This window comes from Gossypium arboreum, chromosome 7 (genome assembly GCF_025698485.1).
Source record: "Gossypium arboreum isolate Shixiya-1 chromosome 7, ASM2569848v2, whole genome shotgun sequence".
NCBI classification, from domain to species: domain Eukaryota; kingdom Viridiplantae; phylum Streptophyta; class Magnoliopsida; order Malvales; family Malvaceae; genus Gossypium; species Gossypium arboreum.
In genome coordinates this window covers 49531715-49548943 of record NC_069076.1, presented here as the reverse complement: position 1 = coordinate 49548943, position 17229 = coordinate 49531715, and positions in this window count along the sequence as shown.

Here is a 17229-nt window from a genome sequence, read left to right as displayed (position 1 = left end):
CGAAGTGACTCTCTATTAACTCCCCACCTAACCTCCAACACACCACATATATTCGACTTATAAAGTGCTAAGTTATAACAAAACAGCGAAATAATATCATGTATAGAATGTAAAACATGCAAGCTTATTAAACAAATAGAGGTAGGGTCCACATGTCATCTAAATAATAAAACTTAACGATGCACAAGAATGAAATAAATAGAGTAATTCAACAGACTCAAATAAAAGTACAAAAACTTAGAAATAATTAATAAGGTTCGTACAACAACGTAGGTTCGCAAATAATATATGAGTTCGCAATGCAACATAAAGCATGAGTTCACACCAAAACACAAGTTCGCATAAAATCTGAGTTCGCAAATTTTCCTAAGTTTGCACACATCAAGCCTTAGTTCACCAGTATACATACATCATGGGTTCGCGTGCAAACGAGCTTTGTAATAAAAGGGTTTATTCATACAAGGGTTCTCACACTTGTATAGGTTCACTAAATAGTAAGATTATCACAACTAAGGTTCGCATGTAGGTTAAGGTCGCAACCATATTGGGTTCGTATGAACAGTATTCTATAGTAAAACTGACTCTATATGGAAATAAAACATACTTTAACCTAATTACGTTGTAATAGCCCGCCCGACAAAGTCTCTATATCTAGTTATTTTTTATTATGTCATGCTATTAAGCCTACTCCTGAGGAAGTAAAGTGTTAATTTTGTTTAATTATAGTATTTTGTGTATGCGCTAATTGTTGAATCCTGTGTTTTGGCGAAATTTGTGGGTTGGCAGATTCTTCTACTGAGTATATGTCATCCCAGAAGTTTAGGCGAATTCATTAAGTTTGTAGTTAATAGATTTGTTTATTATTTTAATAAGACAATTTAGTTAGCCATGTGAGAATTGGTTAGAATGAGGCTAAGATATTGTAGTTGATAAGACTTAAATGATTATAAGTGCACTTAAGCACGAAAATTAAGAGTGTTAGTGGAATAATCTGATCCTTCCACTAAACCTTATCTCTGTGCTTAAGTATATAAGGATATCAGTGTCTTCACTAAAAAACTTTGTGTTTTCTTTGTATCCATCTTCTTCTTGATTTTCTCTGCATTCTCTGAAATACTTAAGTCCAGAAACCTGTCTGAAGTTGGGTTCACTGTATTCAGCCAACACCTACATTTGTTTTAGCTCTCTAGTAAATATTGATGAACCCTAGGTTAGTTTTATTGTTATTTACGTATTTTTAACTCTACATGCATAAGTATCATATTAGTATGTAAGGAAGGAAGCTTCTTGGTTCTAGGTTAAATGTTAATGTTTCTTGCATGCATGTTTAGGTTCAATGGTGTAATGGTCTGATAAGTTTAATTATTTACATTTTAGCTCAAGACACTGTAGACCGAGTGATAAAGGCAAAGGTCTTGCTATATAGACTTTGTTGTATTTCTGGTGAGTTCCTTTATACTTCTATGTGTGTGGTATTCATGTTTTATAATTCATGTAAGGTAAGTACTTATGCTTTGTAAAGGTGAACTGTGCATATATGAAAAGTGGTTGTTCAAAGTTGTCAATATAAGTCTATAATGTCTGTATTAAAGTGTAAGAATCATTCTTCATGCTTAAGCTACTACTTTCTGGTTCTACCAAGAATGATATAGGCTGAATCATGAAAATGATGTTAAGGAAAAATATTTATGGCAATGCCTTCAATGGAATATACATTGAACTAGTATATCACAATACATGAAAATGGTTGTGTAGCCTCTGGTAGGGCAAATGTATGTTGCAAACCAGATTGGAAAATCATGACAAATGATACAAACAAAGGAATATGAATGGAATATATGATATGAATCTGGTTAAGGACTTGGGTACATGGTTGGTATGAAGAAGGTTTATCTATATGGTCATATGAGAGTAGTGTATGCGCCAAAAGAATAGTAAATCGGTGAATAGACTATCTGTGTATGGTACTCGCCATCTGGCTAACTATATGATTGTGATTGACTCTTTGATGTAATTTGCTTGAAGTATCAATGGTTATCATTAAGACTTCTTTTTTAACTCACTAAGTTCTTTTAAAGTTACTCTGTTTCCCTTTTCCTTTTCAGGCTTATTGCTAAAGGAATACATTTTGTTAGACTACGCCAGAGGACATCTACTGTTGTGAGACTTTTATTATTTTGTACTATGCATGACTTATAGGAGGTGATATTTGATTGTAATTTGAGAAGAATTTGTATTCAAAACCTATGGTTGACAAACTATGTTTTTATGAAGCTTCATTTGAGATATGAAATGGTTTTCCAATGTTGTAATAGGCCAATTTTGGCCCAGACTAAAGACCCAAAAAGAAACAGAGAATAAACCAAAATAAACAACAAATGTCCACAGTCCAGATTACAAAACAACAGGCCCAAAATACAAACAAATTACAAACCCATTTACAACTAATTAAAACCCAAGACCCTAGCCCAAATAACCCAGCTAAACCCTAAGCCCAAAAGGACTCAAAACCTTAACATTTTCAGCAGCCAAAAAAAAAGGAACCCTAATGCCGCCGCCTCAGCCTCCAAGTCGACACTCCCACGTACAGCCTCCGCACAAGCCACCTACGGCCTCCGTACCTGCAAGTAAAACAAAAGGACAACAGCACAGAACGATAGCAAAAAAAAACATGTTCTTTTATTTTCCTTTATTTTTTCTCTCGGTTATAAAGCTAGAGAGAATCGATGTATATTTTTTACGAATGATCAATAGAAAAGAGAAATTAAAAGTTGAAAAGGTGATTTTTTCTGATATTTTATTTGTTGTTTTTGTTTGTTTGTAAAGAAATGAAATGAAGAAAACTTACCAGATCCCTCTTATTTGGATTTCTCTCTGGCGTTGAAAGCCTAGAACCCTTAGGGTTTAGTTTGGGGTTTGATGGTGTGATGGTTTTTAAAAGAAATCAAGTCTTTTTGGGTCATTTTTCACTTTATTTTTTATTTGAAATAAGAGGCGAACCAATCAAAAGAGGTTCGAAAAGGGGATTTTTGAGCTCTTCGGCCACCGCGGACGTCGACACCGTCGCCGGTGGCCAACATTCTACACGGTGGATGGCCGACAGCCCAATGACTGGAGCATGGCCGGATTCTGGGAGGGATGAGAGGGTTGAGAGGTTTCTCTATTGTTTTTTTAAAAGAATGTAAAAAATGAAACTTTTTGAAAAAAAAAAAACTTTTATAGGGGAGTAAAACAACACCGTTTTGTGTCTTAGGTCTGGATGTCAAAACGACGTCGCTTTGCAACGCGACCCGACCCGACCCTCACGAAGGGATCCGCGTGTTTTTTGCAATTTTTAGGTTATTTATGCGGCGAGTCCCTCCGCTGCTCCACCCTTTTTTTAATTTAATCCTATTTGTTCATTTTGGCTTTTAATTTTGCCCTATGACTTTTGTCTTTGATTCATTTCGGTCCGCATCGAAACGATGCACTTTGAGGGCTTGGGATAATTGCCCAGTCAGACCCTTTCATTTGCGCGCGCATTTTATCTGGATCCTCATGTTGGTTTAATATTTAGATTTTATACTTTAAATTCTGTTTTAATTTCAATTCGATCCTAGGCCCATTTAACTTCAATTTTTTTTTTTTTACAAATTGTTTTGTATGTTATTTTATTATATTTTATTTGTTTAGTCCTTTTTAATCACATGTATTTATTTATTTTACTTACTTAATATTTCCTTATTTCTTTTCATATTTTTTATTTTTATTTTCTTTTATTATACCTTTTATTTTTTTATCTTGCTTATTTACTATTTTCAATATCTATTTCAAAATTTAGATTTCAATATTATTATTATTATTGTGGTTGTTACTTATATTATTATCATTATTATTATTCCTATATTATCATTTACATTATTATTTTTGTTATCGTTAACATCATGATTCGTTAATGTCAATGCCATGTGTTATTTTTTTTATGCATTATTATGTCATTGTTACTTCAAATGTATGTTGCACTATCATTATTAGCCACGCATGACCCTTTTACGGTTTAAACAATTTTTTTAATATAATCGATTTGTCGTATGTCTTTCTAAATATTTCATAGATTTTTCTAAAATTTCGTAAAAAGGAAAATCTTGAAATCAGACAATGTTTCACATTTTGGAAATTCGAGAAATCGCACCCTAACTTACGGGGTTTTGATTTTTCTCGTTAGACCTAAATAGCTAAATATCCTTTTAAATTTTAAAATATATGAATTTTAAATAAAATAAAGGCAATTCGATGTTTAGAAACTCGAGAAAGTCGTGCCCTAATTTACGGGGTTTCAATTTTTTTCTCGTTGGATCTAAATAATTGAATATCCTTTTAAATTAAAATGCATAAAATTTCAAATAAAAACAAAGGCAAGCTTATTTTCGAGGGTTCAAATGTTGTATACCAACTTACGGGATGTGACATTTTGTTATCTCGAGACAAGAAGGCCTTTAATGCTCGTTTTAATTTATTCAAGCTTTTCTTTAAGAGAGGATCGTATTTTAAATTCTTTTCGAGTTTTCAACTTTCGATGTTAAGACATTAGTTAATCAATTAGGTACCAATTTTGGGCGTTATAAGGGTGCTACTCCTTCATCGTATGTAATCGACTCCCGAACTCATTTTCTCGAATTTCATAGACCAAAATTGTTGTTTTAGTAACTCAAAATGTTTTGTTAAAACGATCAATCACAAGGCGATCCAATCACACCTCATAAAAAAAAAGATTGGTGGCGACTCCCATTTTCGTTTTCAAACTAAAAGTCGACCGTTGTTTTCAAAACAAAAAAAAAAGGTTTAGATATCTTGGCAACTCCACTGGGGAAAATAAGAGAGTCAAGCCGTAAATTGATTATTTTCTGTCTTTTCGTTGAAAATTGAAAAATCGATTTAAAATTACGATCCTCTCATTGCATTTCATCCGTCATTTTAGTGATCTTGGTCGAAATACATTTGCTTTATTTGTTCGAGTCTTTAGATATTTTCGCATAATGCATTGCATGACCGTTCGATCTTACCCTTTTAAGTGGGAGTGAGAAACTATTCCTTCGTGAGGTTTTCACCTCCGTATAGGATAGTGGATCGCTTCCTGGATACATCTATACCTATAGGATAGTGGATCGCTTCCGGGATACATCTATACCTATGTCTTTGTGAGATTTTCATCTCCATATAGCCATAGGGAAATGTATTCCTCTGAATTGAACTCGGTTCGTATGAGCCTATAATCGGTGATGATTGAGGAATCTGCTAGTTCGGGTACCTGTTCTTTAGAACCGAACCACATATAGTGATCTATAAGAACCCATCCTAGGTAGAACCGCACTGAACCATTAGTGGTTACCTAAATAGGCGCATTATTATTTCTTGCTTACTTTGAATTTTTAGTTTCGTATAAAATGTATTGACTTGTGTTGTTTTTGCTTTGATTGCATGACATTTTCATCATAAAAGAGGTGTTGATTCATGTTCGATTACTAAATAGAGAGCTCGCCATAGAGAACGAATTTCTTGATAAAGTGGAAGATAATGCGGCTGTCCATATATGGTCAGAGAAAATGCAATTAGAGAAAGGTGACAGTTTGGCAGAGAGGTACACATCAGAATAATGAGACTTCACCCGTATTGGTGTGACACAAAACAAATTCCGGGAATTGAAAGAGATATGGGCCCATTGGGACGACGAGATCAAGTAGCTATTCTATAGTAATTATGGCGATCCGTCCTATCTACTTGACATCAAGGTGGATAAACACTTGTTTCGGGCTCTGGCTCAATTTTGGAACCCTGCTTACAATTGTTTTACCTTTGGAAAGGTGGATTTGGTGCCTACAGTGGAGGAGTATACAGCCCTGCTTCATTGTCCTAAGATTCAAGCTGACAAGGCCTATTCTAGAGCCGTCAATGTCCCGACTTTCGTGAAGAAGTTAATGAATATCATGGAAATACATGAATAGTGGGTCACGACTCGAATCAAGCAAAAAAGAGAAAGCAAATGTATTCCCTATAAATTCTTAGGAGATCTGATTTTGGCACACCCGGATATGAAGAAAAAGGTTGATGTTTTTACTTTGAGTATTTACGGGATGATGGTTTCCCTTAAAGCTCTAGGGCACGTAGATGAGGCAGTTTCTAATTTGTTTGATCGACTTGATAAGAGGGTCATGCCTATTCCTACGATTCTGGCCGAAACATTCAGATCCTTGAACGCATGTCGTAGATTGGGTGAGGGAAGATTCATCAGATGTGCGCAATTATTGTTAGCTTGGTTTCACAGCCATTTCTGGAAAGTAGACAAGGTTTCTTACCGGGTTTTCTCTGAGAACTGCTCTCCATTAAAAGAGATAGCGGCTACATCAAGACGGGATGACATTTTAGAGAAAAAATGGATAGCGATCCTCTAAAATCTCCAAGAAGAGGACGTCGAGTGGAGAACCCCTTAGATGGTTCCCGATGAGATCCTATACAAATGTGGCAACTTTGATTGGGTCCCTCTGCTTAAGATTTAAGAAGTTGTCGGATATGCTCATTTGCTCATTTTGAGACAGTACAGATCAAGACAATTCATATCAGCAACACAAGGCTAGTTCAGTGCGAGTTCTCATATAAGGGTGACAACTACAAGAAGAAAGTTCGAGAAATGTCTAACGCTTGGAATTAGACCCGTCGAATGAAAAGAGTCGCTGTAGGTTTGATGACGACCCCCGAATATAATGGGTGGTGGAATAGAAGAATCAATAACAACAACCTCGGGCCATGTCAAGAAGGCCCTCGATCGATGGAAGAATATCTGCAAGTAGTCCCCTCCAAGCTAGAAATCATAAAGCGGGATTTTGAAAGCAAGAACTCGAAATTAGGAAAGAAAATAGAACAACTAGAGGAGGAAAAAATATATTTGAGATTAGATGCTGATGTTCAAAAAGTAGAAGTCGAGAATTTAAGAAAGGGAAAGAATAAGGCCGGAGAATATTTGGATAGCCTAAAAACGGATTATAAAAAGTTACGTTTATCAATGAGAATCGCCGGATTGGGGAAAACATCAGAGCAATGGTGATAAGAGATCCAAGAAGAGAAGACTAAAGTCGATCAATGGGAGAGAAAATTCTAAGATACTCAGGTTTGAAAGGATGCCGTAGAAAAAAGTTTGTCAGGAAGTCAAAGTGAAAAAATCGAGTTAAAGGCTAAAATAGCAGAAGTAGAAAAATCACTTACTTCATTAGCAGTGCAACCGTAACTCTAAAATGGAGCTGAAGGCGAGCTTGAACAAGACTGAAGAGCTGAAAAGGAAGGTAGAAGAACTTTAGACTGCGTTACAAAACTACGAACTCTAGGTTGAACTTCTTGAAGCAAATAAAGAGCGTTGGAAAGAGCAACTCCACCGTTCTCAAGATCAAGTTAGGAACAGAGATTATATTATGGGTGAAGCGGTGGCGCAGATACGAGAGGTGGCTGATCACTTACAAACTTTGGTAGTTCAGGCCGATATACTAAGTGTGAAATATGAATTAGAATTGGATCGAGGCCGAGAACTAGCTTGGTTGCTTAGGAAAGTTAAAACTTTGAGCATCAGGGCTAAGCCATATATGTAATCTGTTTTATGTAAAGAATTTTGTTTTCTAGTAAAGTTATTCTAAATGGAATTAAATCAGAGTCGACGCCTTTTTTCTGCATTCATCCCATGCATTTGCATTTCATCGCATCATATGCATTAAGTCTCACAAAAGGACCTTAATTAGTTAAAAACTATTTCAGTTAATTTGGAAACTGACAAAAATCCACCAACTAAACATCTTTATGGTACTCGCGCCAAGACAAAAGTTATGGATCAAAGATTGGAAAGGCTAGAATAACTCCAAAAAGAAATGTAAGAGCAGTTACAAGCACAAATGCAAGAACAATTGGCCAAAATTCAGCAAGATATGAGGGAGCAGATGCTAGAATCCCAAAGGAATATGATGAACCAATTAACTCAATTACTAACCGGTGGGCTAAAAAAAGGAAAGAACCCTGTGGTCAATGCCAAAGATGATAATAAAAATCCTCTTTACCCCCTGGGTTTTTCCCCGACAAATGTCTAGACACAACCCAAGGTGTATCCACGAAGGCCATGTATTACAATTAGGCCACAACAGTTTCAGGCTAGTGTTTCAGCGCCGATAAACTACCAAACAGGTTCAGGCTCTAATTCGGGGGATAACCTCATTAATCCCATTTTCTTAGATCTTGATAATACAACATAAATAGAAAGGGTGAGAGTGGAGTTCTTGAAACAACTTGAAGATTGATGCAGATGGTTAGAAGAAAAATTCAAAATAATAAAAAATGCTGATTATCATTGTGGAATCGATGCTAAAGATTTGAGCTTGGTTCCAGACCTAGTGCTTCTCCCTAAGTTCAAAACTCTGGAGTTTGAGAAATATAATGGGACTAGCTGTCTCGAAGCTCACATCACCATGTTCTGCAAACGAATGACAGGGTATGTCAATAATGATTGATTATTTATTCATTGCTTTCAAGACAGTCTGGTTGGGGCAGCATCCAAATGGTACAACCAATTGAGCCGTACCAAGATCAATTCATGGAAGGACCTAGCACAAGCTTTTATGAAGCAGCATAGTCACGTGATGAATTTGACCCCTGATAGAATCACCTTGCACAACATAGAGAAGAAACAAAATGAGAGCTTCAATCAATATACCCAAATGTGAAAGGAAGTTGCAATACAAGTTTAGCCACCTCTCATTGAAAAAGAAACCACAATGCTTTTCATCAACACTTTAAAAGCTCCATTCATTAATCATATGTTAGGAAGCGCCGCTAAAAGCTTCTCGGATATAGTGATACCGGTAAAATGATTGAAAATGCAGTGAGGAGCAGTAAGATAGATGTAGGGGAAAGCACCAAGAGAACAGCCCCAAGGAAAAGGGAGAATGAGGAAAATAATGCAAGCACGTATAACAAGGGTTATTCAACTATGAGTTAACCAAAGACAGTAACCACTAGCCATCAGGGCCCCCCAAGACAAGAGTCCAATATAAGGACAAATACAGAAAGGCCCCAGTTCACACCTATACCAATGACGTATAGGGAGCTGTATCAGAGTCTGTTCGATGCACACATAGTATCCCCTTTCTACCTAAAACCAATGCAACCTCTATTTCCTAAATGGTACGACGTAAATGCTCAATGCGAATATCATGCAGGAATCACTAGGCATTCAATTAAAAATTGCACCGCATTTAATAAGTTGGTCAAAAGGTTCATAAAAATGGGAATTGTAAAATTCGACGACCCATCAGGACCAAATGTGGCAGGAAACCCGTTACCCAATCATGCTGACCAAGGGGTAAATAGGATAAATGAAGGTGGGAGTAAGAAAATCTAATATGAGGTTGCAGAAGTTAAAACCCTATTAAGACGAGTTTAGAAAGAGATGGTAAAAATATAATTGATTATACCGGATTCACAGAAGTGATTTGAAGGGAAAAGGGACTACTGTGAGTTCCATAATAGAGAGGGGCACGAAATCCAAGAATGCATCGAGTTCAAGGCCTTAGTGTAAGACATGATGGACAATAAAGAAATAAAATTTTATGAAGATGTTAAAAGCCCAGAAGAAGGAAATGTATACGCGTCGGAGGGAGAATTAACAACGAAGGCCCAGAAAGTCAACTACCTAGTGGTCATCATCTCACAACCAATAAGCAATGAAGTGGGAGTACAAATGGCACCAAAGGTCATAATCTAGAAACCTGCAGTCTTTCCCTATAAAGACAGCAAGAGGGTCCCCTAGAATTATAATTGCAATGTGACGGTCCCAGAAGAGAAGAAGCCGTTGGACGTTTCGAAGGAGGACCAAGATGTGAGTTTCTACACACATAATGGGAGGCGCTACGATTCAGCAAATGTGAGAGCAAAGCCCGTAAAAGGAAAATTCTTGGGGGTCAAACAAAAGAAAGAAAAATTGGCTAGACCTGAATTGCTTGTTAATGAATCAGATAAAAAAGGGGAGGCTAAGGAATTCTTGAAATTTTTAAAGTACAGCAAGTACAGTGTTGTAGAGCAACTACATAAACAACCAGCTCGCATATCGGTGTTAGCTTTACTCTTAAGCTCGGAGGTCTATTGTAGCGCATTGATAAAAGTATTAAACGAAACTTATGTCTCTAATGATATCTTTGTCAACAAGCTAGACCGTCTGGTTAGTAGCATAAGTGCCGATAATTTCATTTTCTTTAATGCTGATGAAACACCACCCGATGGAGCAACATAAGCGCCGATAATTTCATTTTCTTTAATGATGATGAGATATCGCCCGAGGGCATGGGATCGACTAAGGCTCTGCACATCACCATCTGCTGCAAGAGGTATACATTGCCAGGGGTACTAATTGATAATAGATCGGCCATGAATGTCTTACCCTTATCCATACTGAACAGGTTGCCTACTGACAGTTCTCACATGAAGACATGCCAAAACATAGTAAGGGCATTCGATGGCACCGAAAGGAGAGTAATGGGGAGAATTGAAATACCCATTTTGATTGGTCCAAACACGTAAGAGGTAGATTTCTTGGTGATAGACATTAAGCCTTCTTATAACTACCTACTAGAGAGGCCTTAGATACATTCAGCGGGGGCAGTGCCTTCATCGCTACACCAAAAGTTGAAGTTAGTAACAGAAAGTCGGCTGGTGATGATAAATGCAACATCATTGCAGCTGTAACCAGTGACACGACATATCTAGAAGCAAACGATAAAGTAATCGAATGTTCCATTTGGTCTTTAGAATTTATGAATACAACATTCATTACTGAAGGGAACAGAATCCCAATGCCTAAAATATCCAAGACTACAAAGATGGGTTTACAATTGATAGTCGAAAAATAAGCTTTACTGGGAAAGGACTTAGGAGACACCTTCAAGGAAGGGTTGAAGCACCGATGCTAAAGATAAATGAGACCGCTTCGGCTTAGGATTCCAGCTGGACATGAGACAAAAAAAGAAGGAGTTAGAAAAGAAGCAAGAGAGGAGGAGAGCACGCTTGAGCGGGGAGGAGATCAAATGAGAACCAATAATATTCTCCCACATATCCAGAAATTTTGTGTTAGGAGGGATTATTCACCCTAAACGGAGAGTACCGAGAAAGGAAACCATGGAAGAAATGTTGAAAAATTTGGACATCAACGTCATATCCGAAGAAAGAACTGGAGAAGAGAATTTGTTGGGCATTTACCCTTACGTACCTAAAAGTGTTCTAGACAACTAGACTGTGGAAGAGATTCATGTAGTTTTTAGAGTTAATTCAGAGTAATGTCCAAAACACATTTATTACTCTAGGCCTAGGAGTAATAAGAATCTTTTGTGAAATAGGCTTATATTCAAAAACATTATTTCAATAAAATGCACATTTGCTATCATTTTGAGCAAATATTCTTTTATTCTTTCCATTTCATTCATAATTATATTATGCAAATAATTGTTCTCAGATTCTTTTATCCTTTAGACCTTCTTCCAAATATTCTTTTGTCCTTTATTCACAATCATACCATACAAATAATTATTCTTAGATTCTTTTGGTTTTTTGTATCTTCCTTCATCCCCATAACAGGTCTTCAGATATCAATGATATGAGTGACGCTACTAATGATCCAGAGTCTCCTTTTGAGCAAGATATTTGTATGGAGAATTCTCAGGATTTTGAAGATGACCAAGGCTGTGACCTATCTCCTAATTTGTTCAGGATGGTAGAGCAAGATGAGAAACAAATCTTACCTCACAAAGAGTCAGTGGAAATTGTGAGTTTAGGAGAGGAAAAATAGGTGAAGATCGGAACTTGTACCACTGTAGAGACAAAGCGAGACCTCATTGAGTTACTCCAAGAATTTAAGGAAGTCTTCGTATAGTCATATCAAGACATACCAGGGTTAAGTACCGATATTGTGGTACATCGCCTCCTCATAAAGGAAGAGTGTAAGTCAGTTCAACAAAAGCTCCGAAGGATGTGGCCCTATGTTTTGCTGAAAATAAAAGAAGAAGTCAAGAAGCAATTTAACGTTGGATTTTTGAAAGTGGTTAAATACTCAGAATGGGTAGCCAATATCGTCTCCGTCCCTAAAAAAGATAGAAAGGTACGAATGTGTGTAGACTACAGGGATTTGAATAAAGCCAGCCCGAAAGATAATTTCTCACTGCCTCATATCGACACCTTGGTGGAAAACACAGTAGGTCACTCACTGTTTTCTTTCATGGATGGTTTTACCGGATACAGTCAGGTTAAGATACATCCTAAAGACATGGAGAAGACCACGTTTGTAACCGTGTGGGGAACTTTTTGCTATAAAGTAATGTCATTTGGATTGAAAAATGCCGGAGCAACATATCAAGTAGCCATGGTAACCCTATTCTATAATATGGTGCACAAATAAATTGAAGTTTATATCGATGATATAATCACAAAATCCCGAACAGAGAAGGAGCACGTTCAAGTCCTGAGGAAATTATTCTTAAGATTGAGAAAATTCCAACTAAAGCTCAATCCAGTAAAGTGTACCTTCGGAGCTAGGATTTGTAGTCAGTGAAAAAGGGATTGAGATCGACCCAGACAAAGTCAAGGCCATACAAAAGCTACCTCCACCGCATATTTAAAAAGAAGTTCGAGGTTTCTTAGGGAGATTAAATTACATCGCCCGTTTCATTTCACAATTAATAAAAAAGTGCGACCCCAAATTCCGTCTCCTTAAGAAACACAATCCTGGTGTATGAGACAAAAAATACCAAAAAACTTTCGACAATGTCAAACATTACTTCTCCAATGCCCCGATGCTAATGCCACCCAACCCAGATAAGTCATTGATATTGTATTTGGCGGTGTTTGAGAACTCCATGGGATGTGTGCTCGACCAACATGATAAGTCAGGAAGGAAAGAAAGAGCAATATACTATTTCAGTAAAAAGTTCACAAAATGTAAGACAGGGTACTCACCGATTGAGAAATTGTGTTGCGCCTTAATTTGGACAACCCGAAGACTAAAACAATACATGTTGTATAATACTACTTGGCTCATTTCGAAATTAGACCCCCTGAAGTATATAATGGAGTCGATAGCTTTGAATAGAAGAATGACCTGATGGCAAATTCTGCTTTCCAAATTTGATATAGTCTACGTGAATCAAAAAGCTATAAAAGGGAGTGCAATAGCAAATTTTTTGGCCAGTAAAGCTCTGGAGGATTACGAGCTCTTAAACTTTGATTTTCTGAATGAAGATCTAATGTATGTTACAACCATAGAAGAAAATTCTCAAGAAGGCCACCATTGGAAACTAAATTTTGACGGAGCCTTAAATGTTGTGGGTAACAGAATCGGGGCAATCTTGGTATCCCCAAATGGAGATCATTATCATTTTACTAGTAAACTAGATTTTGATTGTATGACTAATATGGAAGAATACGATGCATGCATCATGGGTATCCGTGCAGCCATAAAACACAAAATCAGAGTGTTAGAGGTATATGGGGATTCTGCACTAGTGATTTATTAGCTTAGAGGTGAATGGGAAACAAAAGACCCCAAATTGATCAATTATCGAAGGATAGTTTTGGAGTTAATTGAGGAGTTTGATGACACCACTTTCTGCTACCTCCCGCGAGATGAAAACCAGATGACCAATGCCCTGACTACTCTTTCATGATTAAAATGAACAAACAAGAAGACGTAAAACCTATCTATATGAGTATTTATGAGGTTCTAGCTCATTGCTGCAACATCAAAGAACTAGAAAAAGATGATCACCCTTGGTACCACGATATACTACGATATGTGAAAATCGTGAATACCCTGACCAGGCAACCGAGAACGATAAAAGAACGTTAAGAAGATTGGCCAGTGATTATGTCTTAGATGAGGAGATTCTATACAAAAGAAGGAAGGATCAGGTAGGCTAAAAAAATCTTGGAAGAAGTTCACGAGGGTATCTGTGGGACACATGCTAATGGCTTTACAATGGCCAGACAAATTATGAGATTCGGGTATTATTGGTCCACCATGGAAGGGGATTGTATTAATTACGCCAAGTGATGTCATAAGTGCCAAATTTATGGGGACAAAATTCATGTGCCTTTTTCACATCTTCATATTATGACTTCTCCGTGGCCTTTCTCTACGTGGGGCATGGATGTGATTGGGCCAATATCGCTAAAATCTTTCAATGGGCATCGATTCATCTTTGTGGTCATCGACTACTTCACCAAATGGGTAGAAGCTGCTTCATATGCCAATGTTACAAAGTCGGCAGTCAGCAATTTCTTGAAGAAGAAAATCATACGTCGATATGGAATACTGGAAAGGATCGTATCTGACAATGTACTGAACTTGAACAAGAGCACAATAGCGGAGGTCTGTAGTCAATTTAAGATCAGACACCACAACTTGTCACCATATCGCCCAAAAATGAATGGTGCAGTGGAGGCAGTCAACAAAAACATTAAGAGGATCGTGGGGAAAATGACAGAAACTTATAAAGATTGGCATGAGAAGTTACCATTTGCCCTCTATGCTTATCAAACATCTGTTAAGACCTCCACCGAGGCAACACTTTTCTTTTTGGTCTATGGGATGGAGGTAGTTTTACCTATCGAAGTCGAGATTCCTTCTCTTTGAGTTTTTTCAGAACTAAAGTAAGATGAAACAGAATGGATCCAGTTAAACTTGATCAAAGAAAAGAGGTTAAGGGCTATCCGTCATGGTCAGATGTATCAAAAACAAATGATGCGAGCTTATAGCAAAAAGGATCGCCCAAGAGAATTCTACGAGGGAGACATGGTGTTGAAAAAGATCCTTCCCATACAGAAGGATTTCATAGGAAAATGGATGCCAAATTGGGAAGGACCTTATGTTGTAAAGAAGACCTTTTCTAGATGAGCACTGATTTTGACAGAAATAGATAGTAAAAACTTGCTTAATCCTGTAAATTCAAATTCAATCAAGAAGTATTTCACCTAAAAAGAGGGAGAGGCCAATGTAAAAACCCGCAAAGGGTGCTTTGAGACTTTCATAAAAAATAAGGAAAGGTCAATGCAAAAACCCGTAAAGGGTGCCTTGAGACCAAAGGGGTTGTAAGTTGAAAACCTAAAAAAGGGCGGTTCAAATTTTGATCGAAGATAGGGCATGTGGTAGTCTTGTCCTCTCAGAATTAACAAGAAGGAGGAATGTTACATCTTGGGGCATCAATAAAATACTTGAGATCTCCTAGACACATATCTAGCTCAAAATGATCTTTGAAAAGTTTGAATAGAGAAGCTCATGCTGTGATATTTGGGGCACCTATTTTTCATCTTATTCATTTTGTACCTTAGCAAAATTTACTATCTTAGTTGATTTATCCACTTCGAGCTTTGCTCTTAATAAAATTCCATTTTGTCCATGGCGACAATCTTTTTCAAGCATTTTTCATTGAAACAATGATTATTGGACTTATAATATTCACATAAAAGAAGTTCTGCATATTACTCTAAAAAGTTTCTAAATAGTATAAGGACTTGAAATAGGACCACTAGTTAGAACTAACCAAATTCAAGAGTTGGAAACATCTGAGAAAGAATAGTCCAAATTATGACTATTTCTTCATATCTTCTATCAAGGATACTGGCTAAATAAGAAGGCGTGGTAGCATATCAGAACCTTGATGAACGACAAGTAATGACAACCTAAGCATTAAAAGGGGATCATTCTTGAAAAATGACATTTTGCCTTCATGTCATTTATACACAATCCAAATAGAAGCATTTGATTCATTCCGATCATCACATCCTAATGGCTTGGCATAAAAGCCCATGAAATGGATTCTACAGGTCATGTTCCCCAGAAAATGGTGTAACAGATCAGAGAAACCATAAATCCTATACCTCTGAAGTTGCAGTAGGTCGGATTAATTCTACCATAATAAGTCTTGTCTCCCTAAAGTTACAGTGGACCAGATTAAAGATAGCGAATCTTATTTCCCTGAAATTGCAGTGACATGACGAGCCTTATCTCCTTAAAGTTGCAGTGGAGCAGGTCAAAAGTTACAAATCTCAACTCCCTGAAGTTGCAGTAGAGCAGATTGAAGTTAGATCTTATCTCCCTGAAGTTGCAGTGGAATAGATCAGGGATAGAAAACCTTATCTCTCTGATGTTGCAGTAAAGCAGATACAAATTACAAACTTATCTCCCTGAAGTTGCAGTGGAGCAGATTGAAGTTACAAGTCTTATCTCCCTGAAGTTGCAGTGGAGCAGACTGAAGATAGCGAATCTTATTTACTTGAAGTTGCAGTAGAACAGATTAAAGCTATAATTCTACACCTCTAAAGTTGCAGTAGGTTAGAACGAAGCTACTTGAAAAAGACAAGCATTAAAGAAGTCGAGATTTGGCAAGACTAGGCAAAATTGACCCTTTTTGAAGTCTTTGCTTCATTCTTGTTATACGACAACAAGCAAAGAGGGGCAGCTGTAATAGGCCAATTTTGGCCTAGACTAAAAACCCAAAAAGAAACAGATAATAAACCAAAATAAACAACAAATGTCCACAGTCTAGATTACAAAACAGCAAGCCCAAAATACAAACAAATTACAAACCCATTTTTATAGGGGAGTAAAACGACACCGTTTTGTGCCTTAGGTTCGGATGTCAAAACGGCGTCATTTTGTAACGCGACATTACCTGAACCGACCCGACCCGCACCGAAGAGATCTACGTGTTTTTGCAATTTTTGGGTAATTTATGCGGTGAGTCCCTCCAATTTTCCACTATTTTTAAATTTAATCCTATTTGTTCGTTTTGGCTTTTAATTTTGCCCTATGACTTTTGTCTTTGATTCATTTTGGTCCGCATTGAAACGATGCGCTTTGAGGGCTTGGGATAATTGCCCAGTCAGTCCCTCTCCTTTGCGCGCGCATTCCATCTGAATCCTTATATTGTTTTAATATTTAAATTTTATACTTTAAATTCTGTTTTAATTTCAATTCGATCCTGGGCCCATTTAACTTCAGTTTTTTACAAATTTTTTGTATGTTATTTTATTATATTTTATTTGTTTAGTCCTTTTTAATCACATGTATTTATTTATTTAACTTAATTAATATTTCCCTTATTTCGTTTTCACATTTTATTATTTATTATTTATTATTTTCTTTTATTATACCTTTTATTATTTTTATTTATTTAGCTT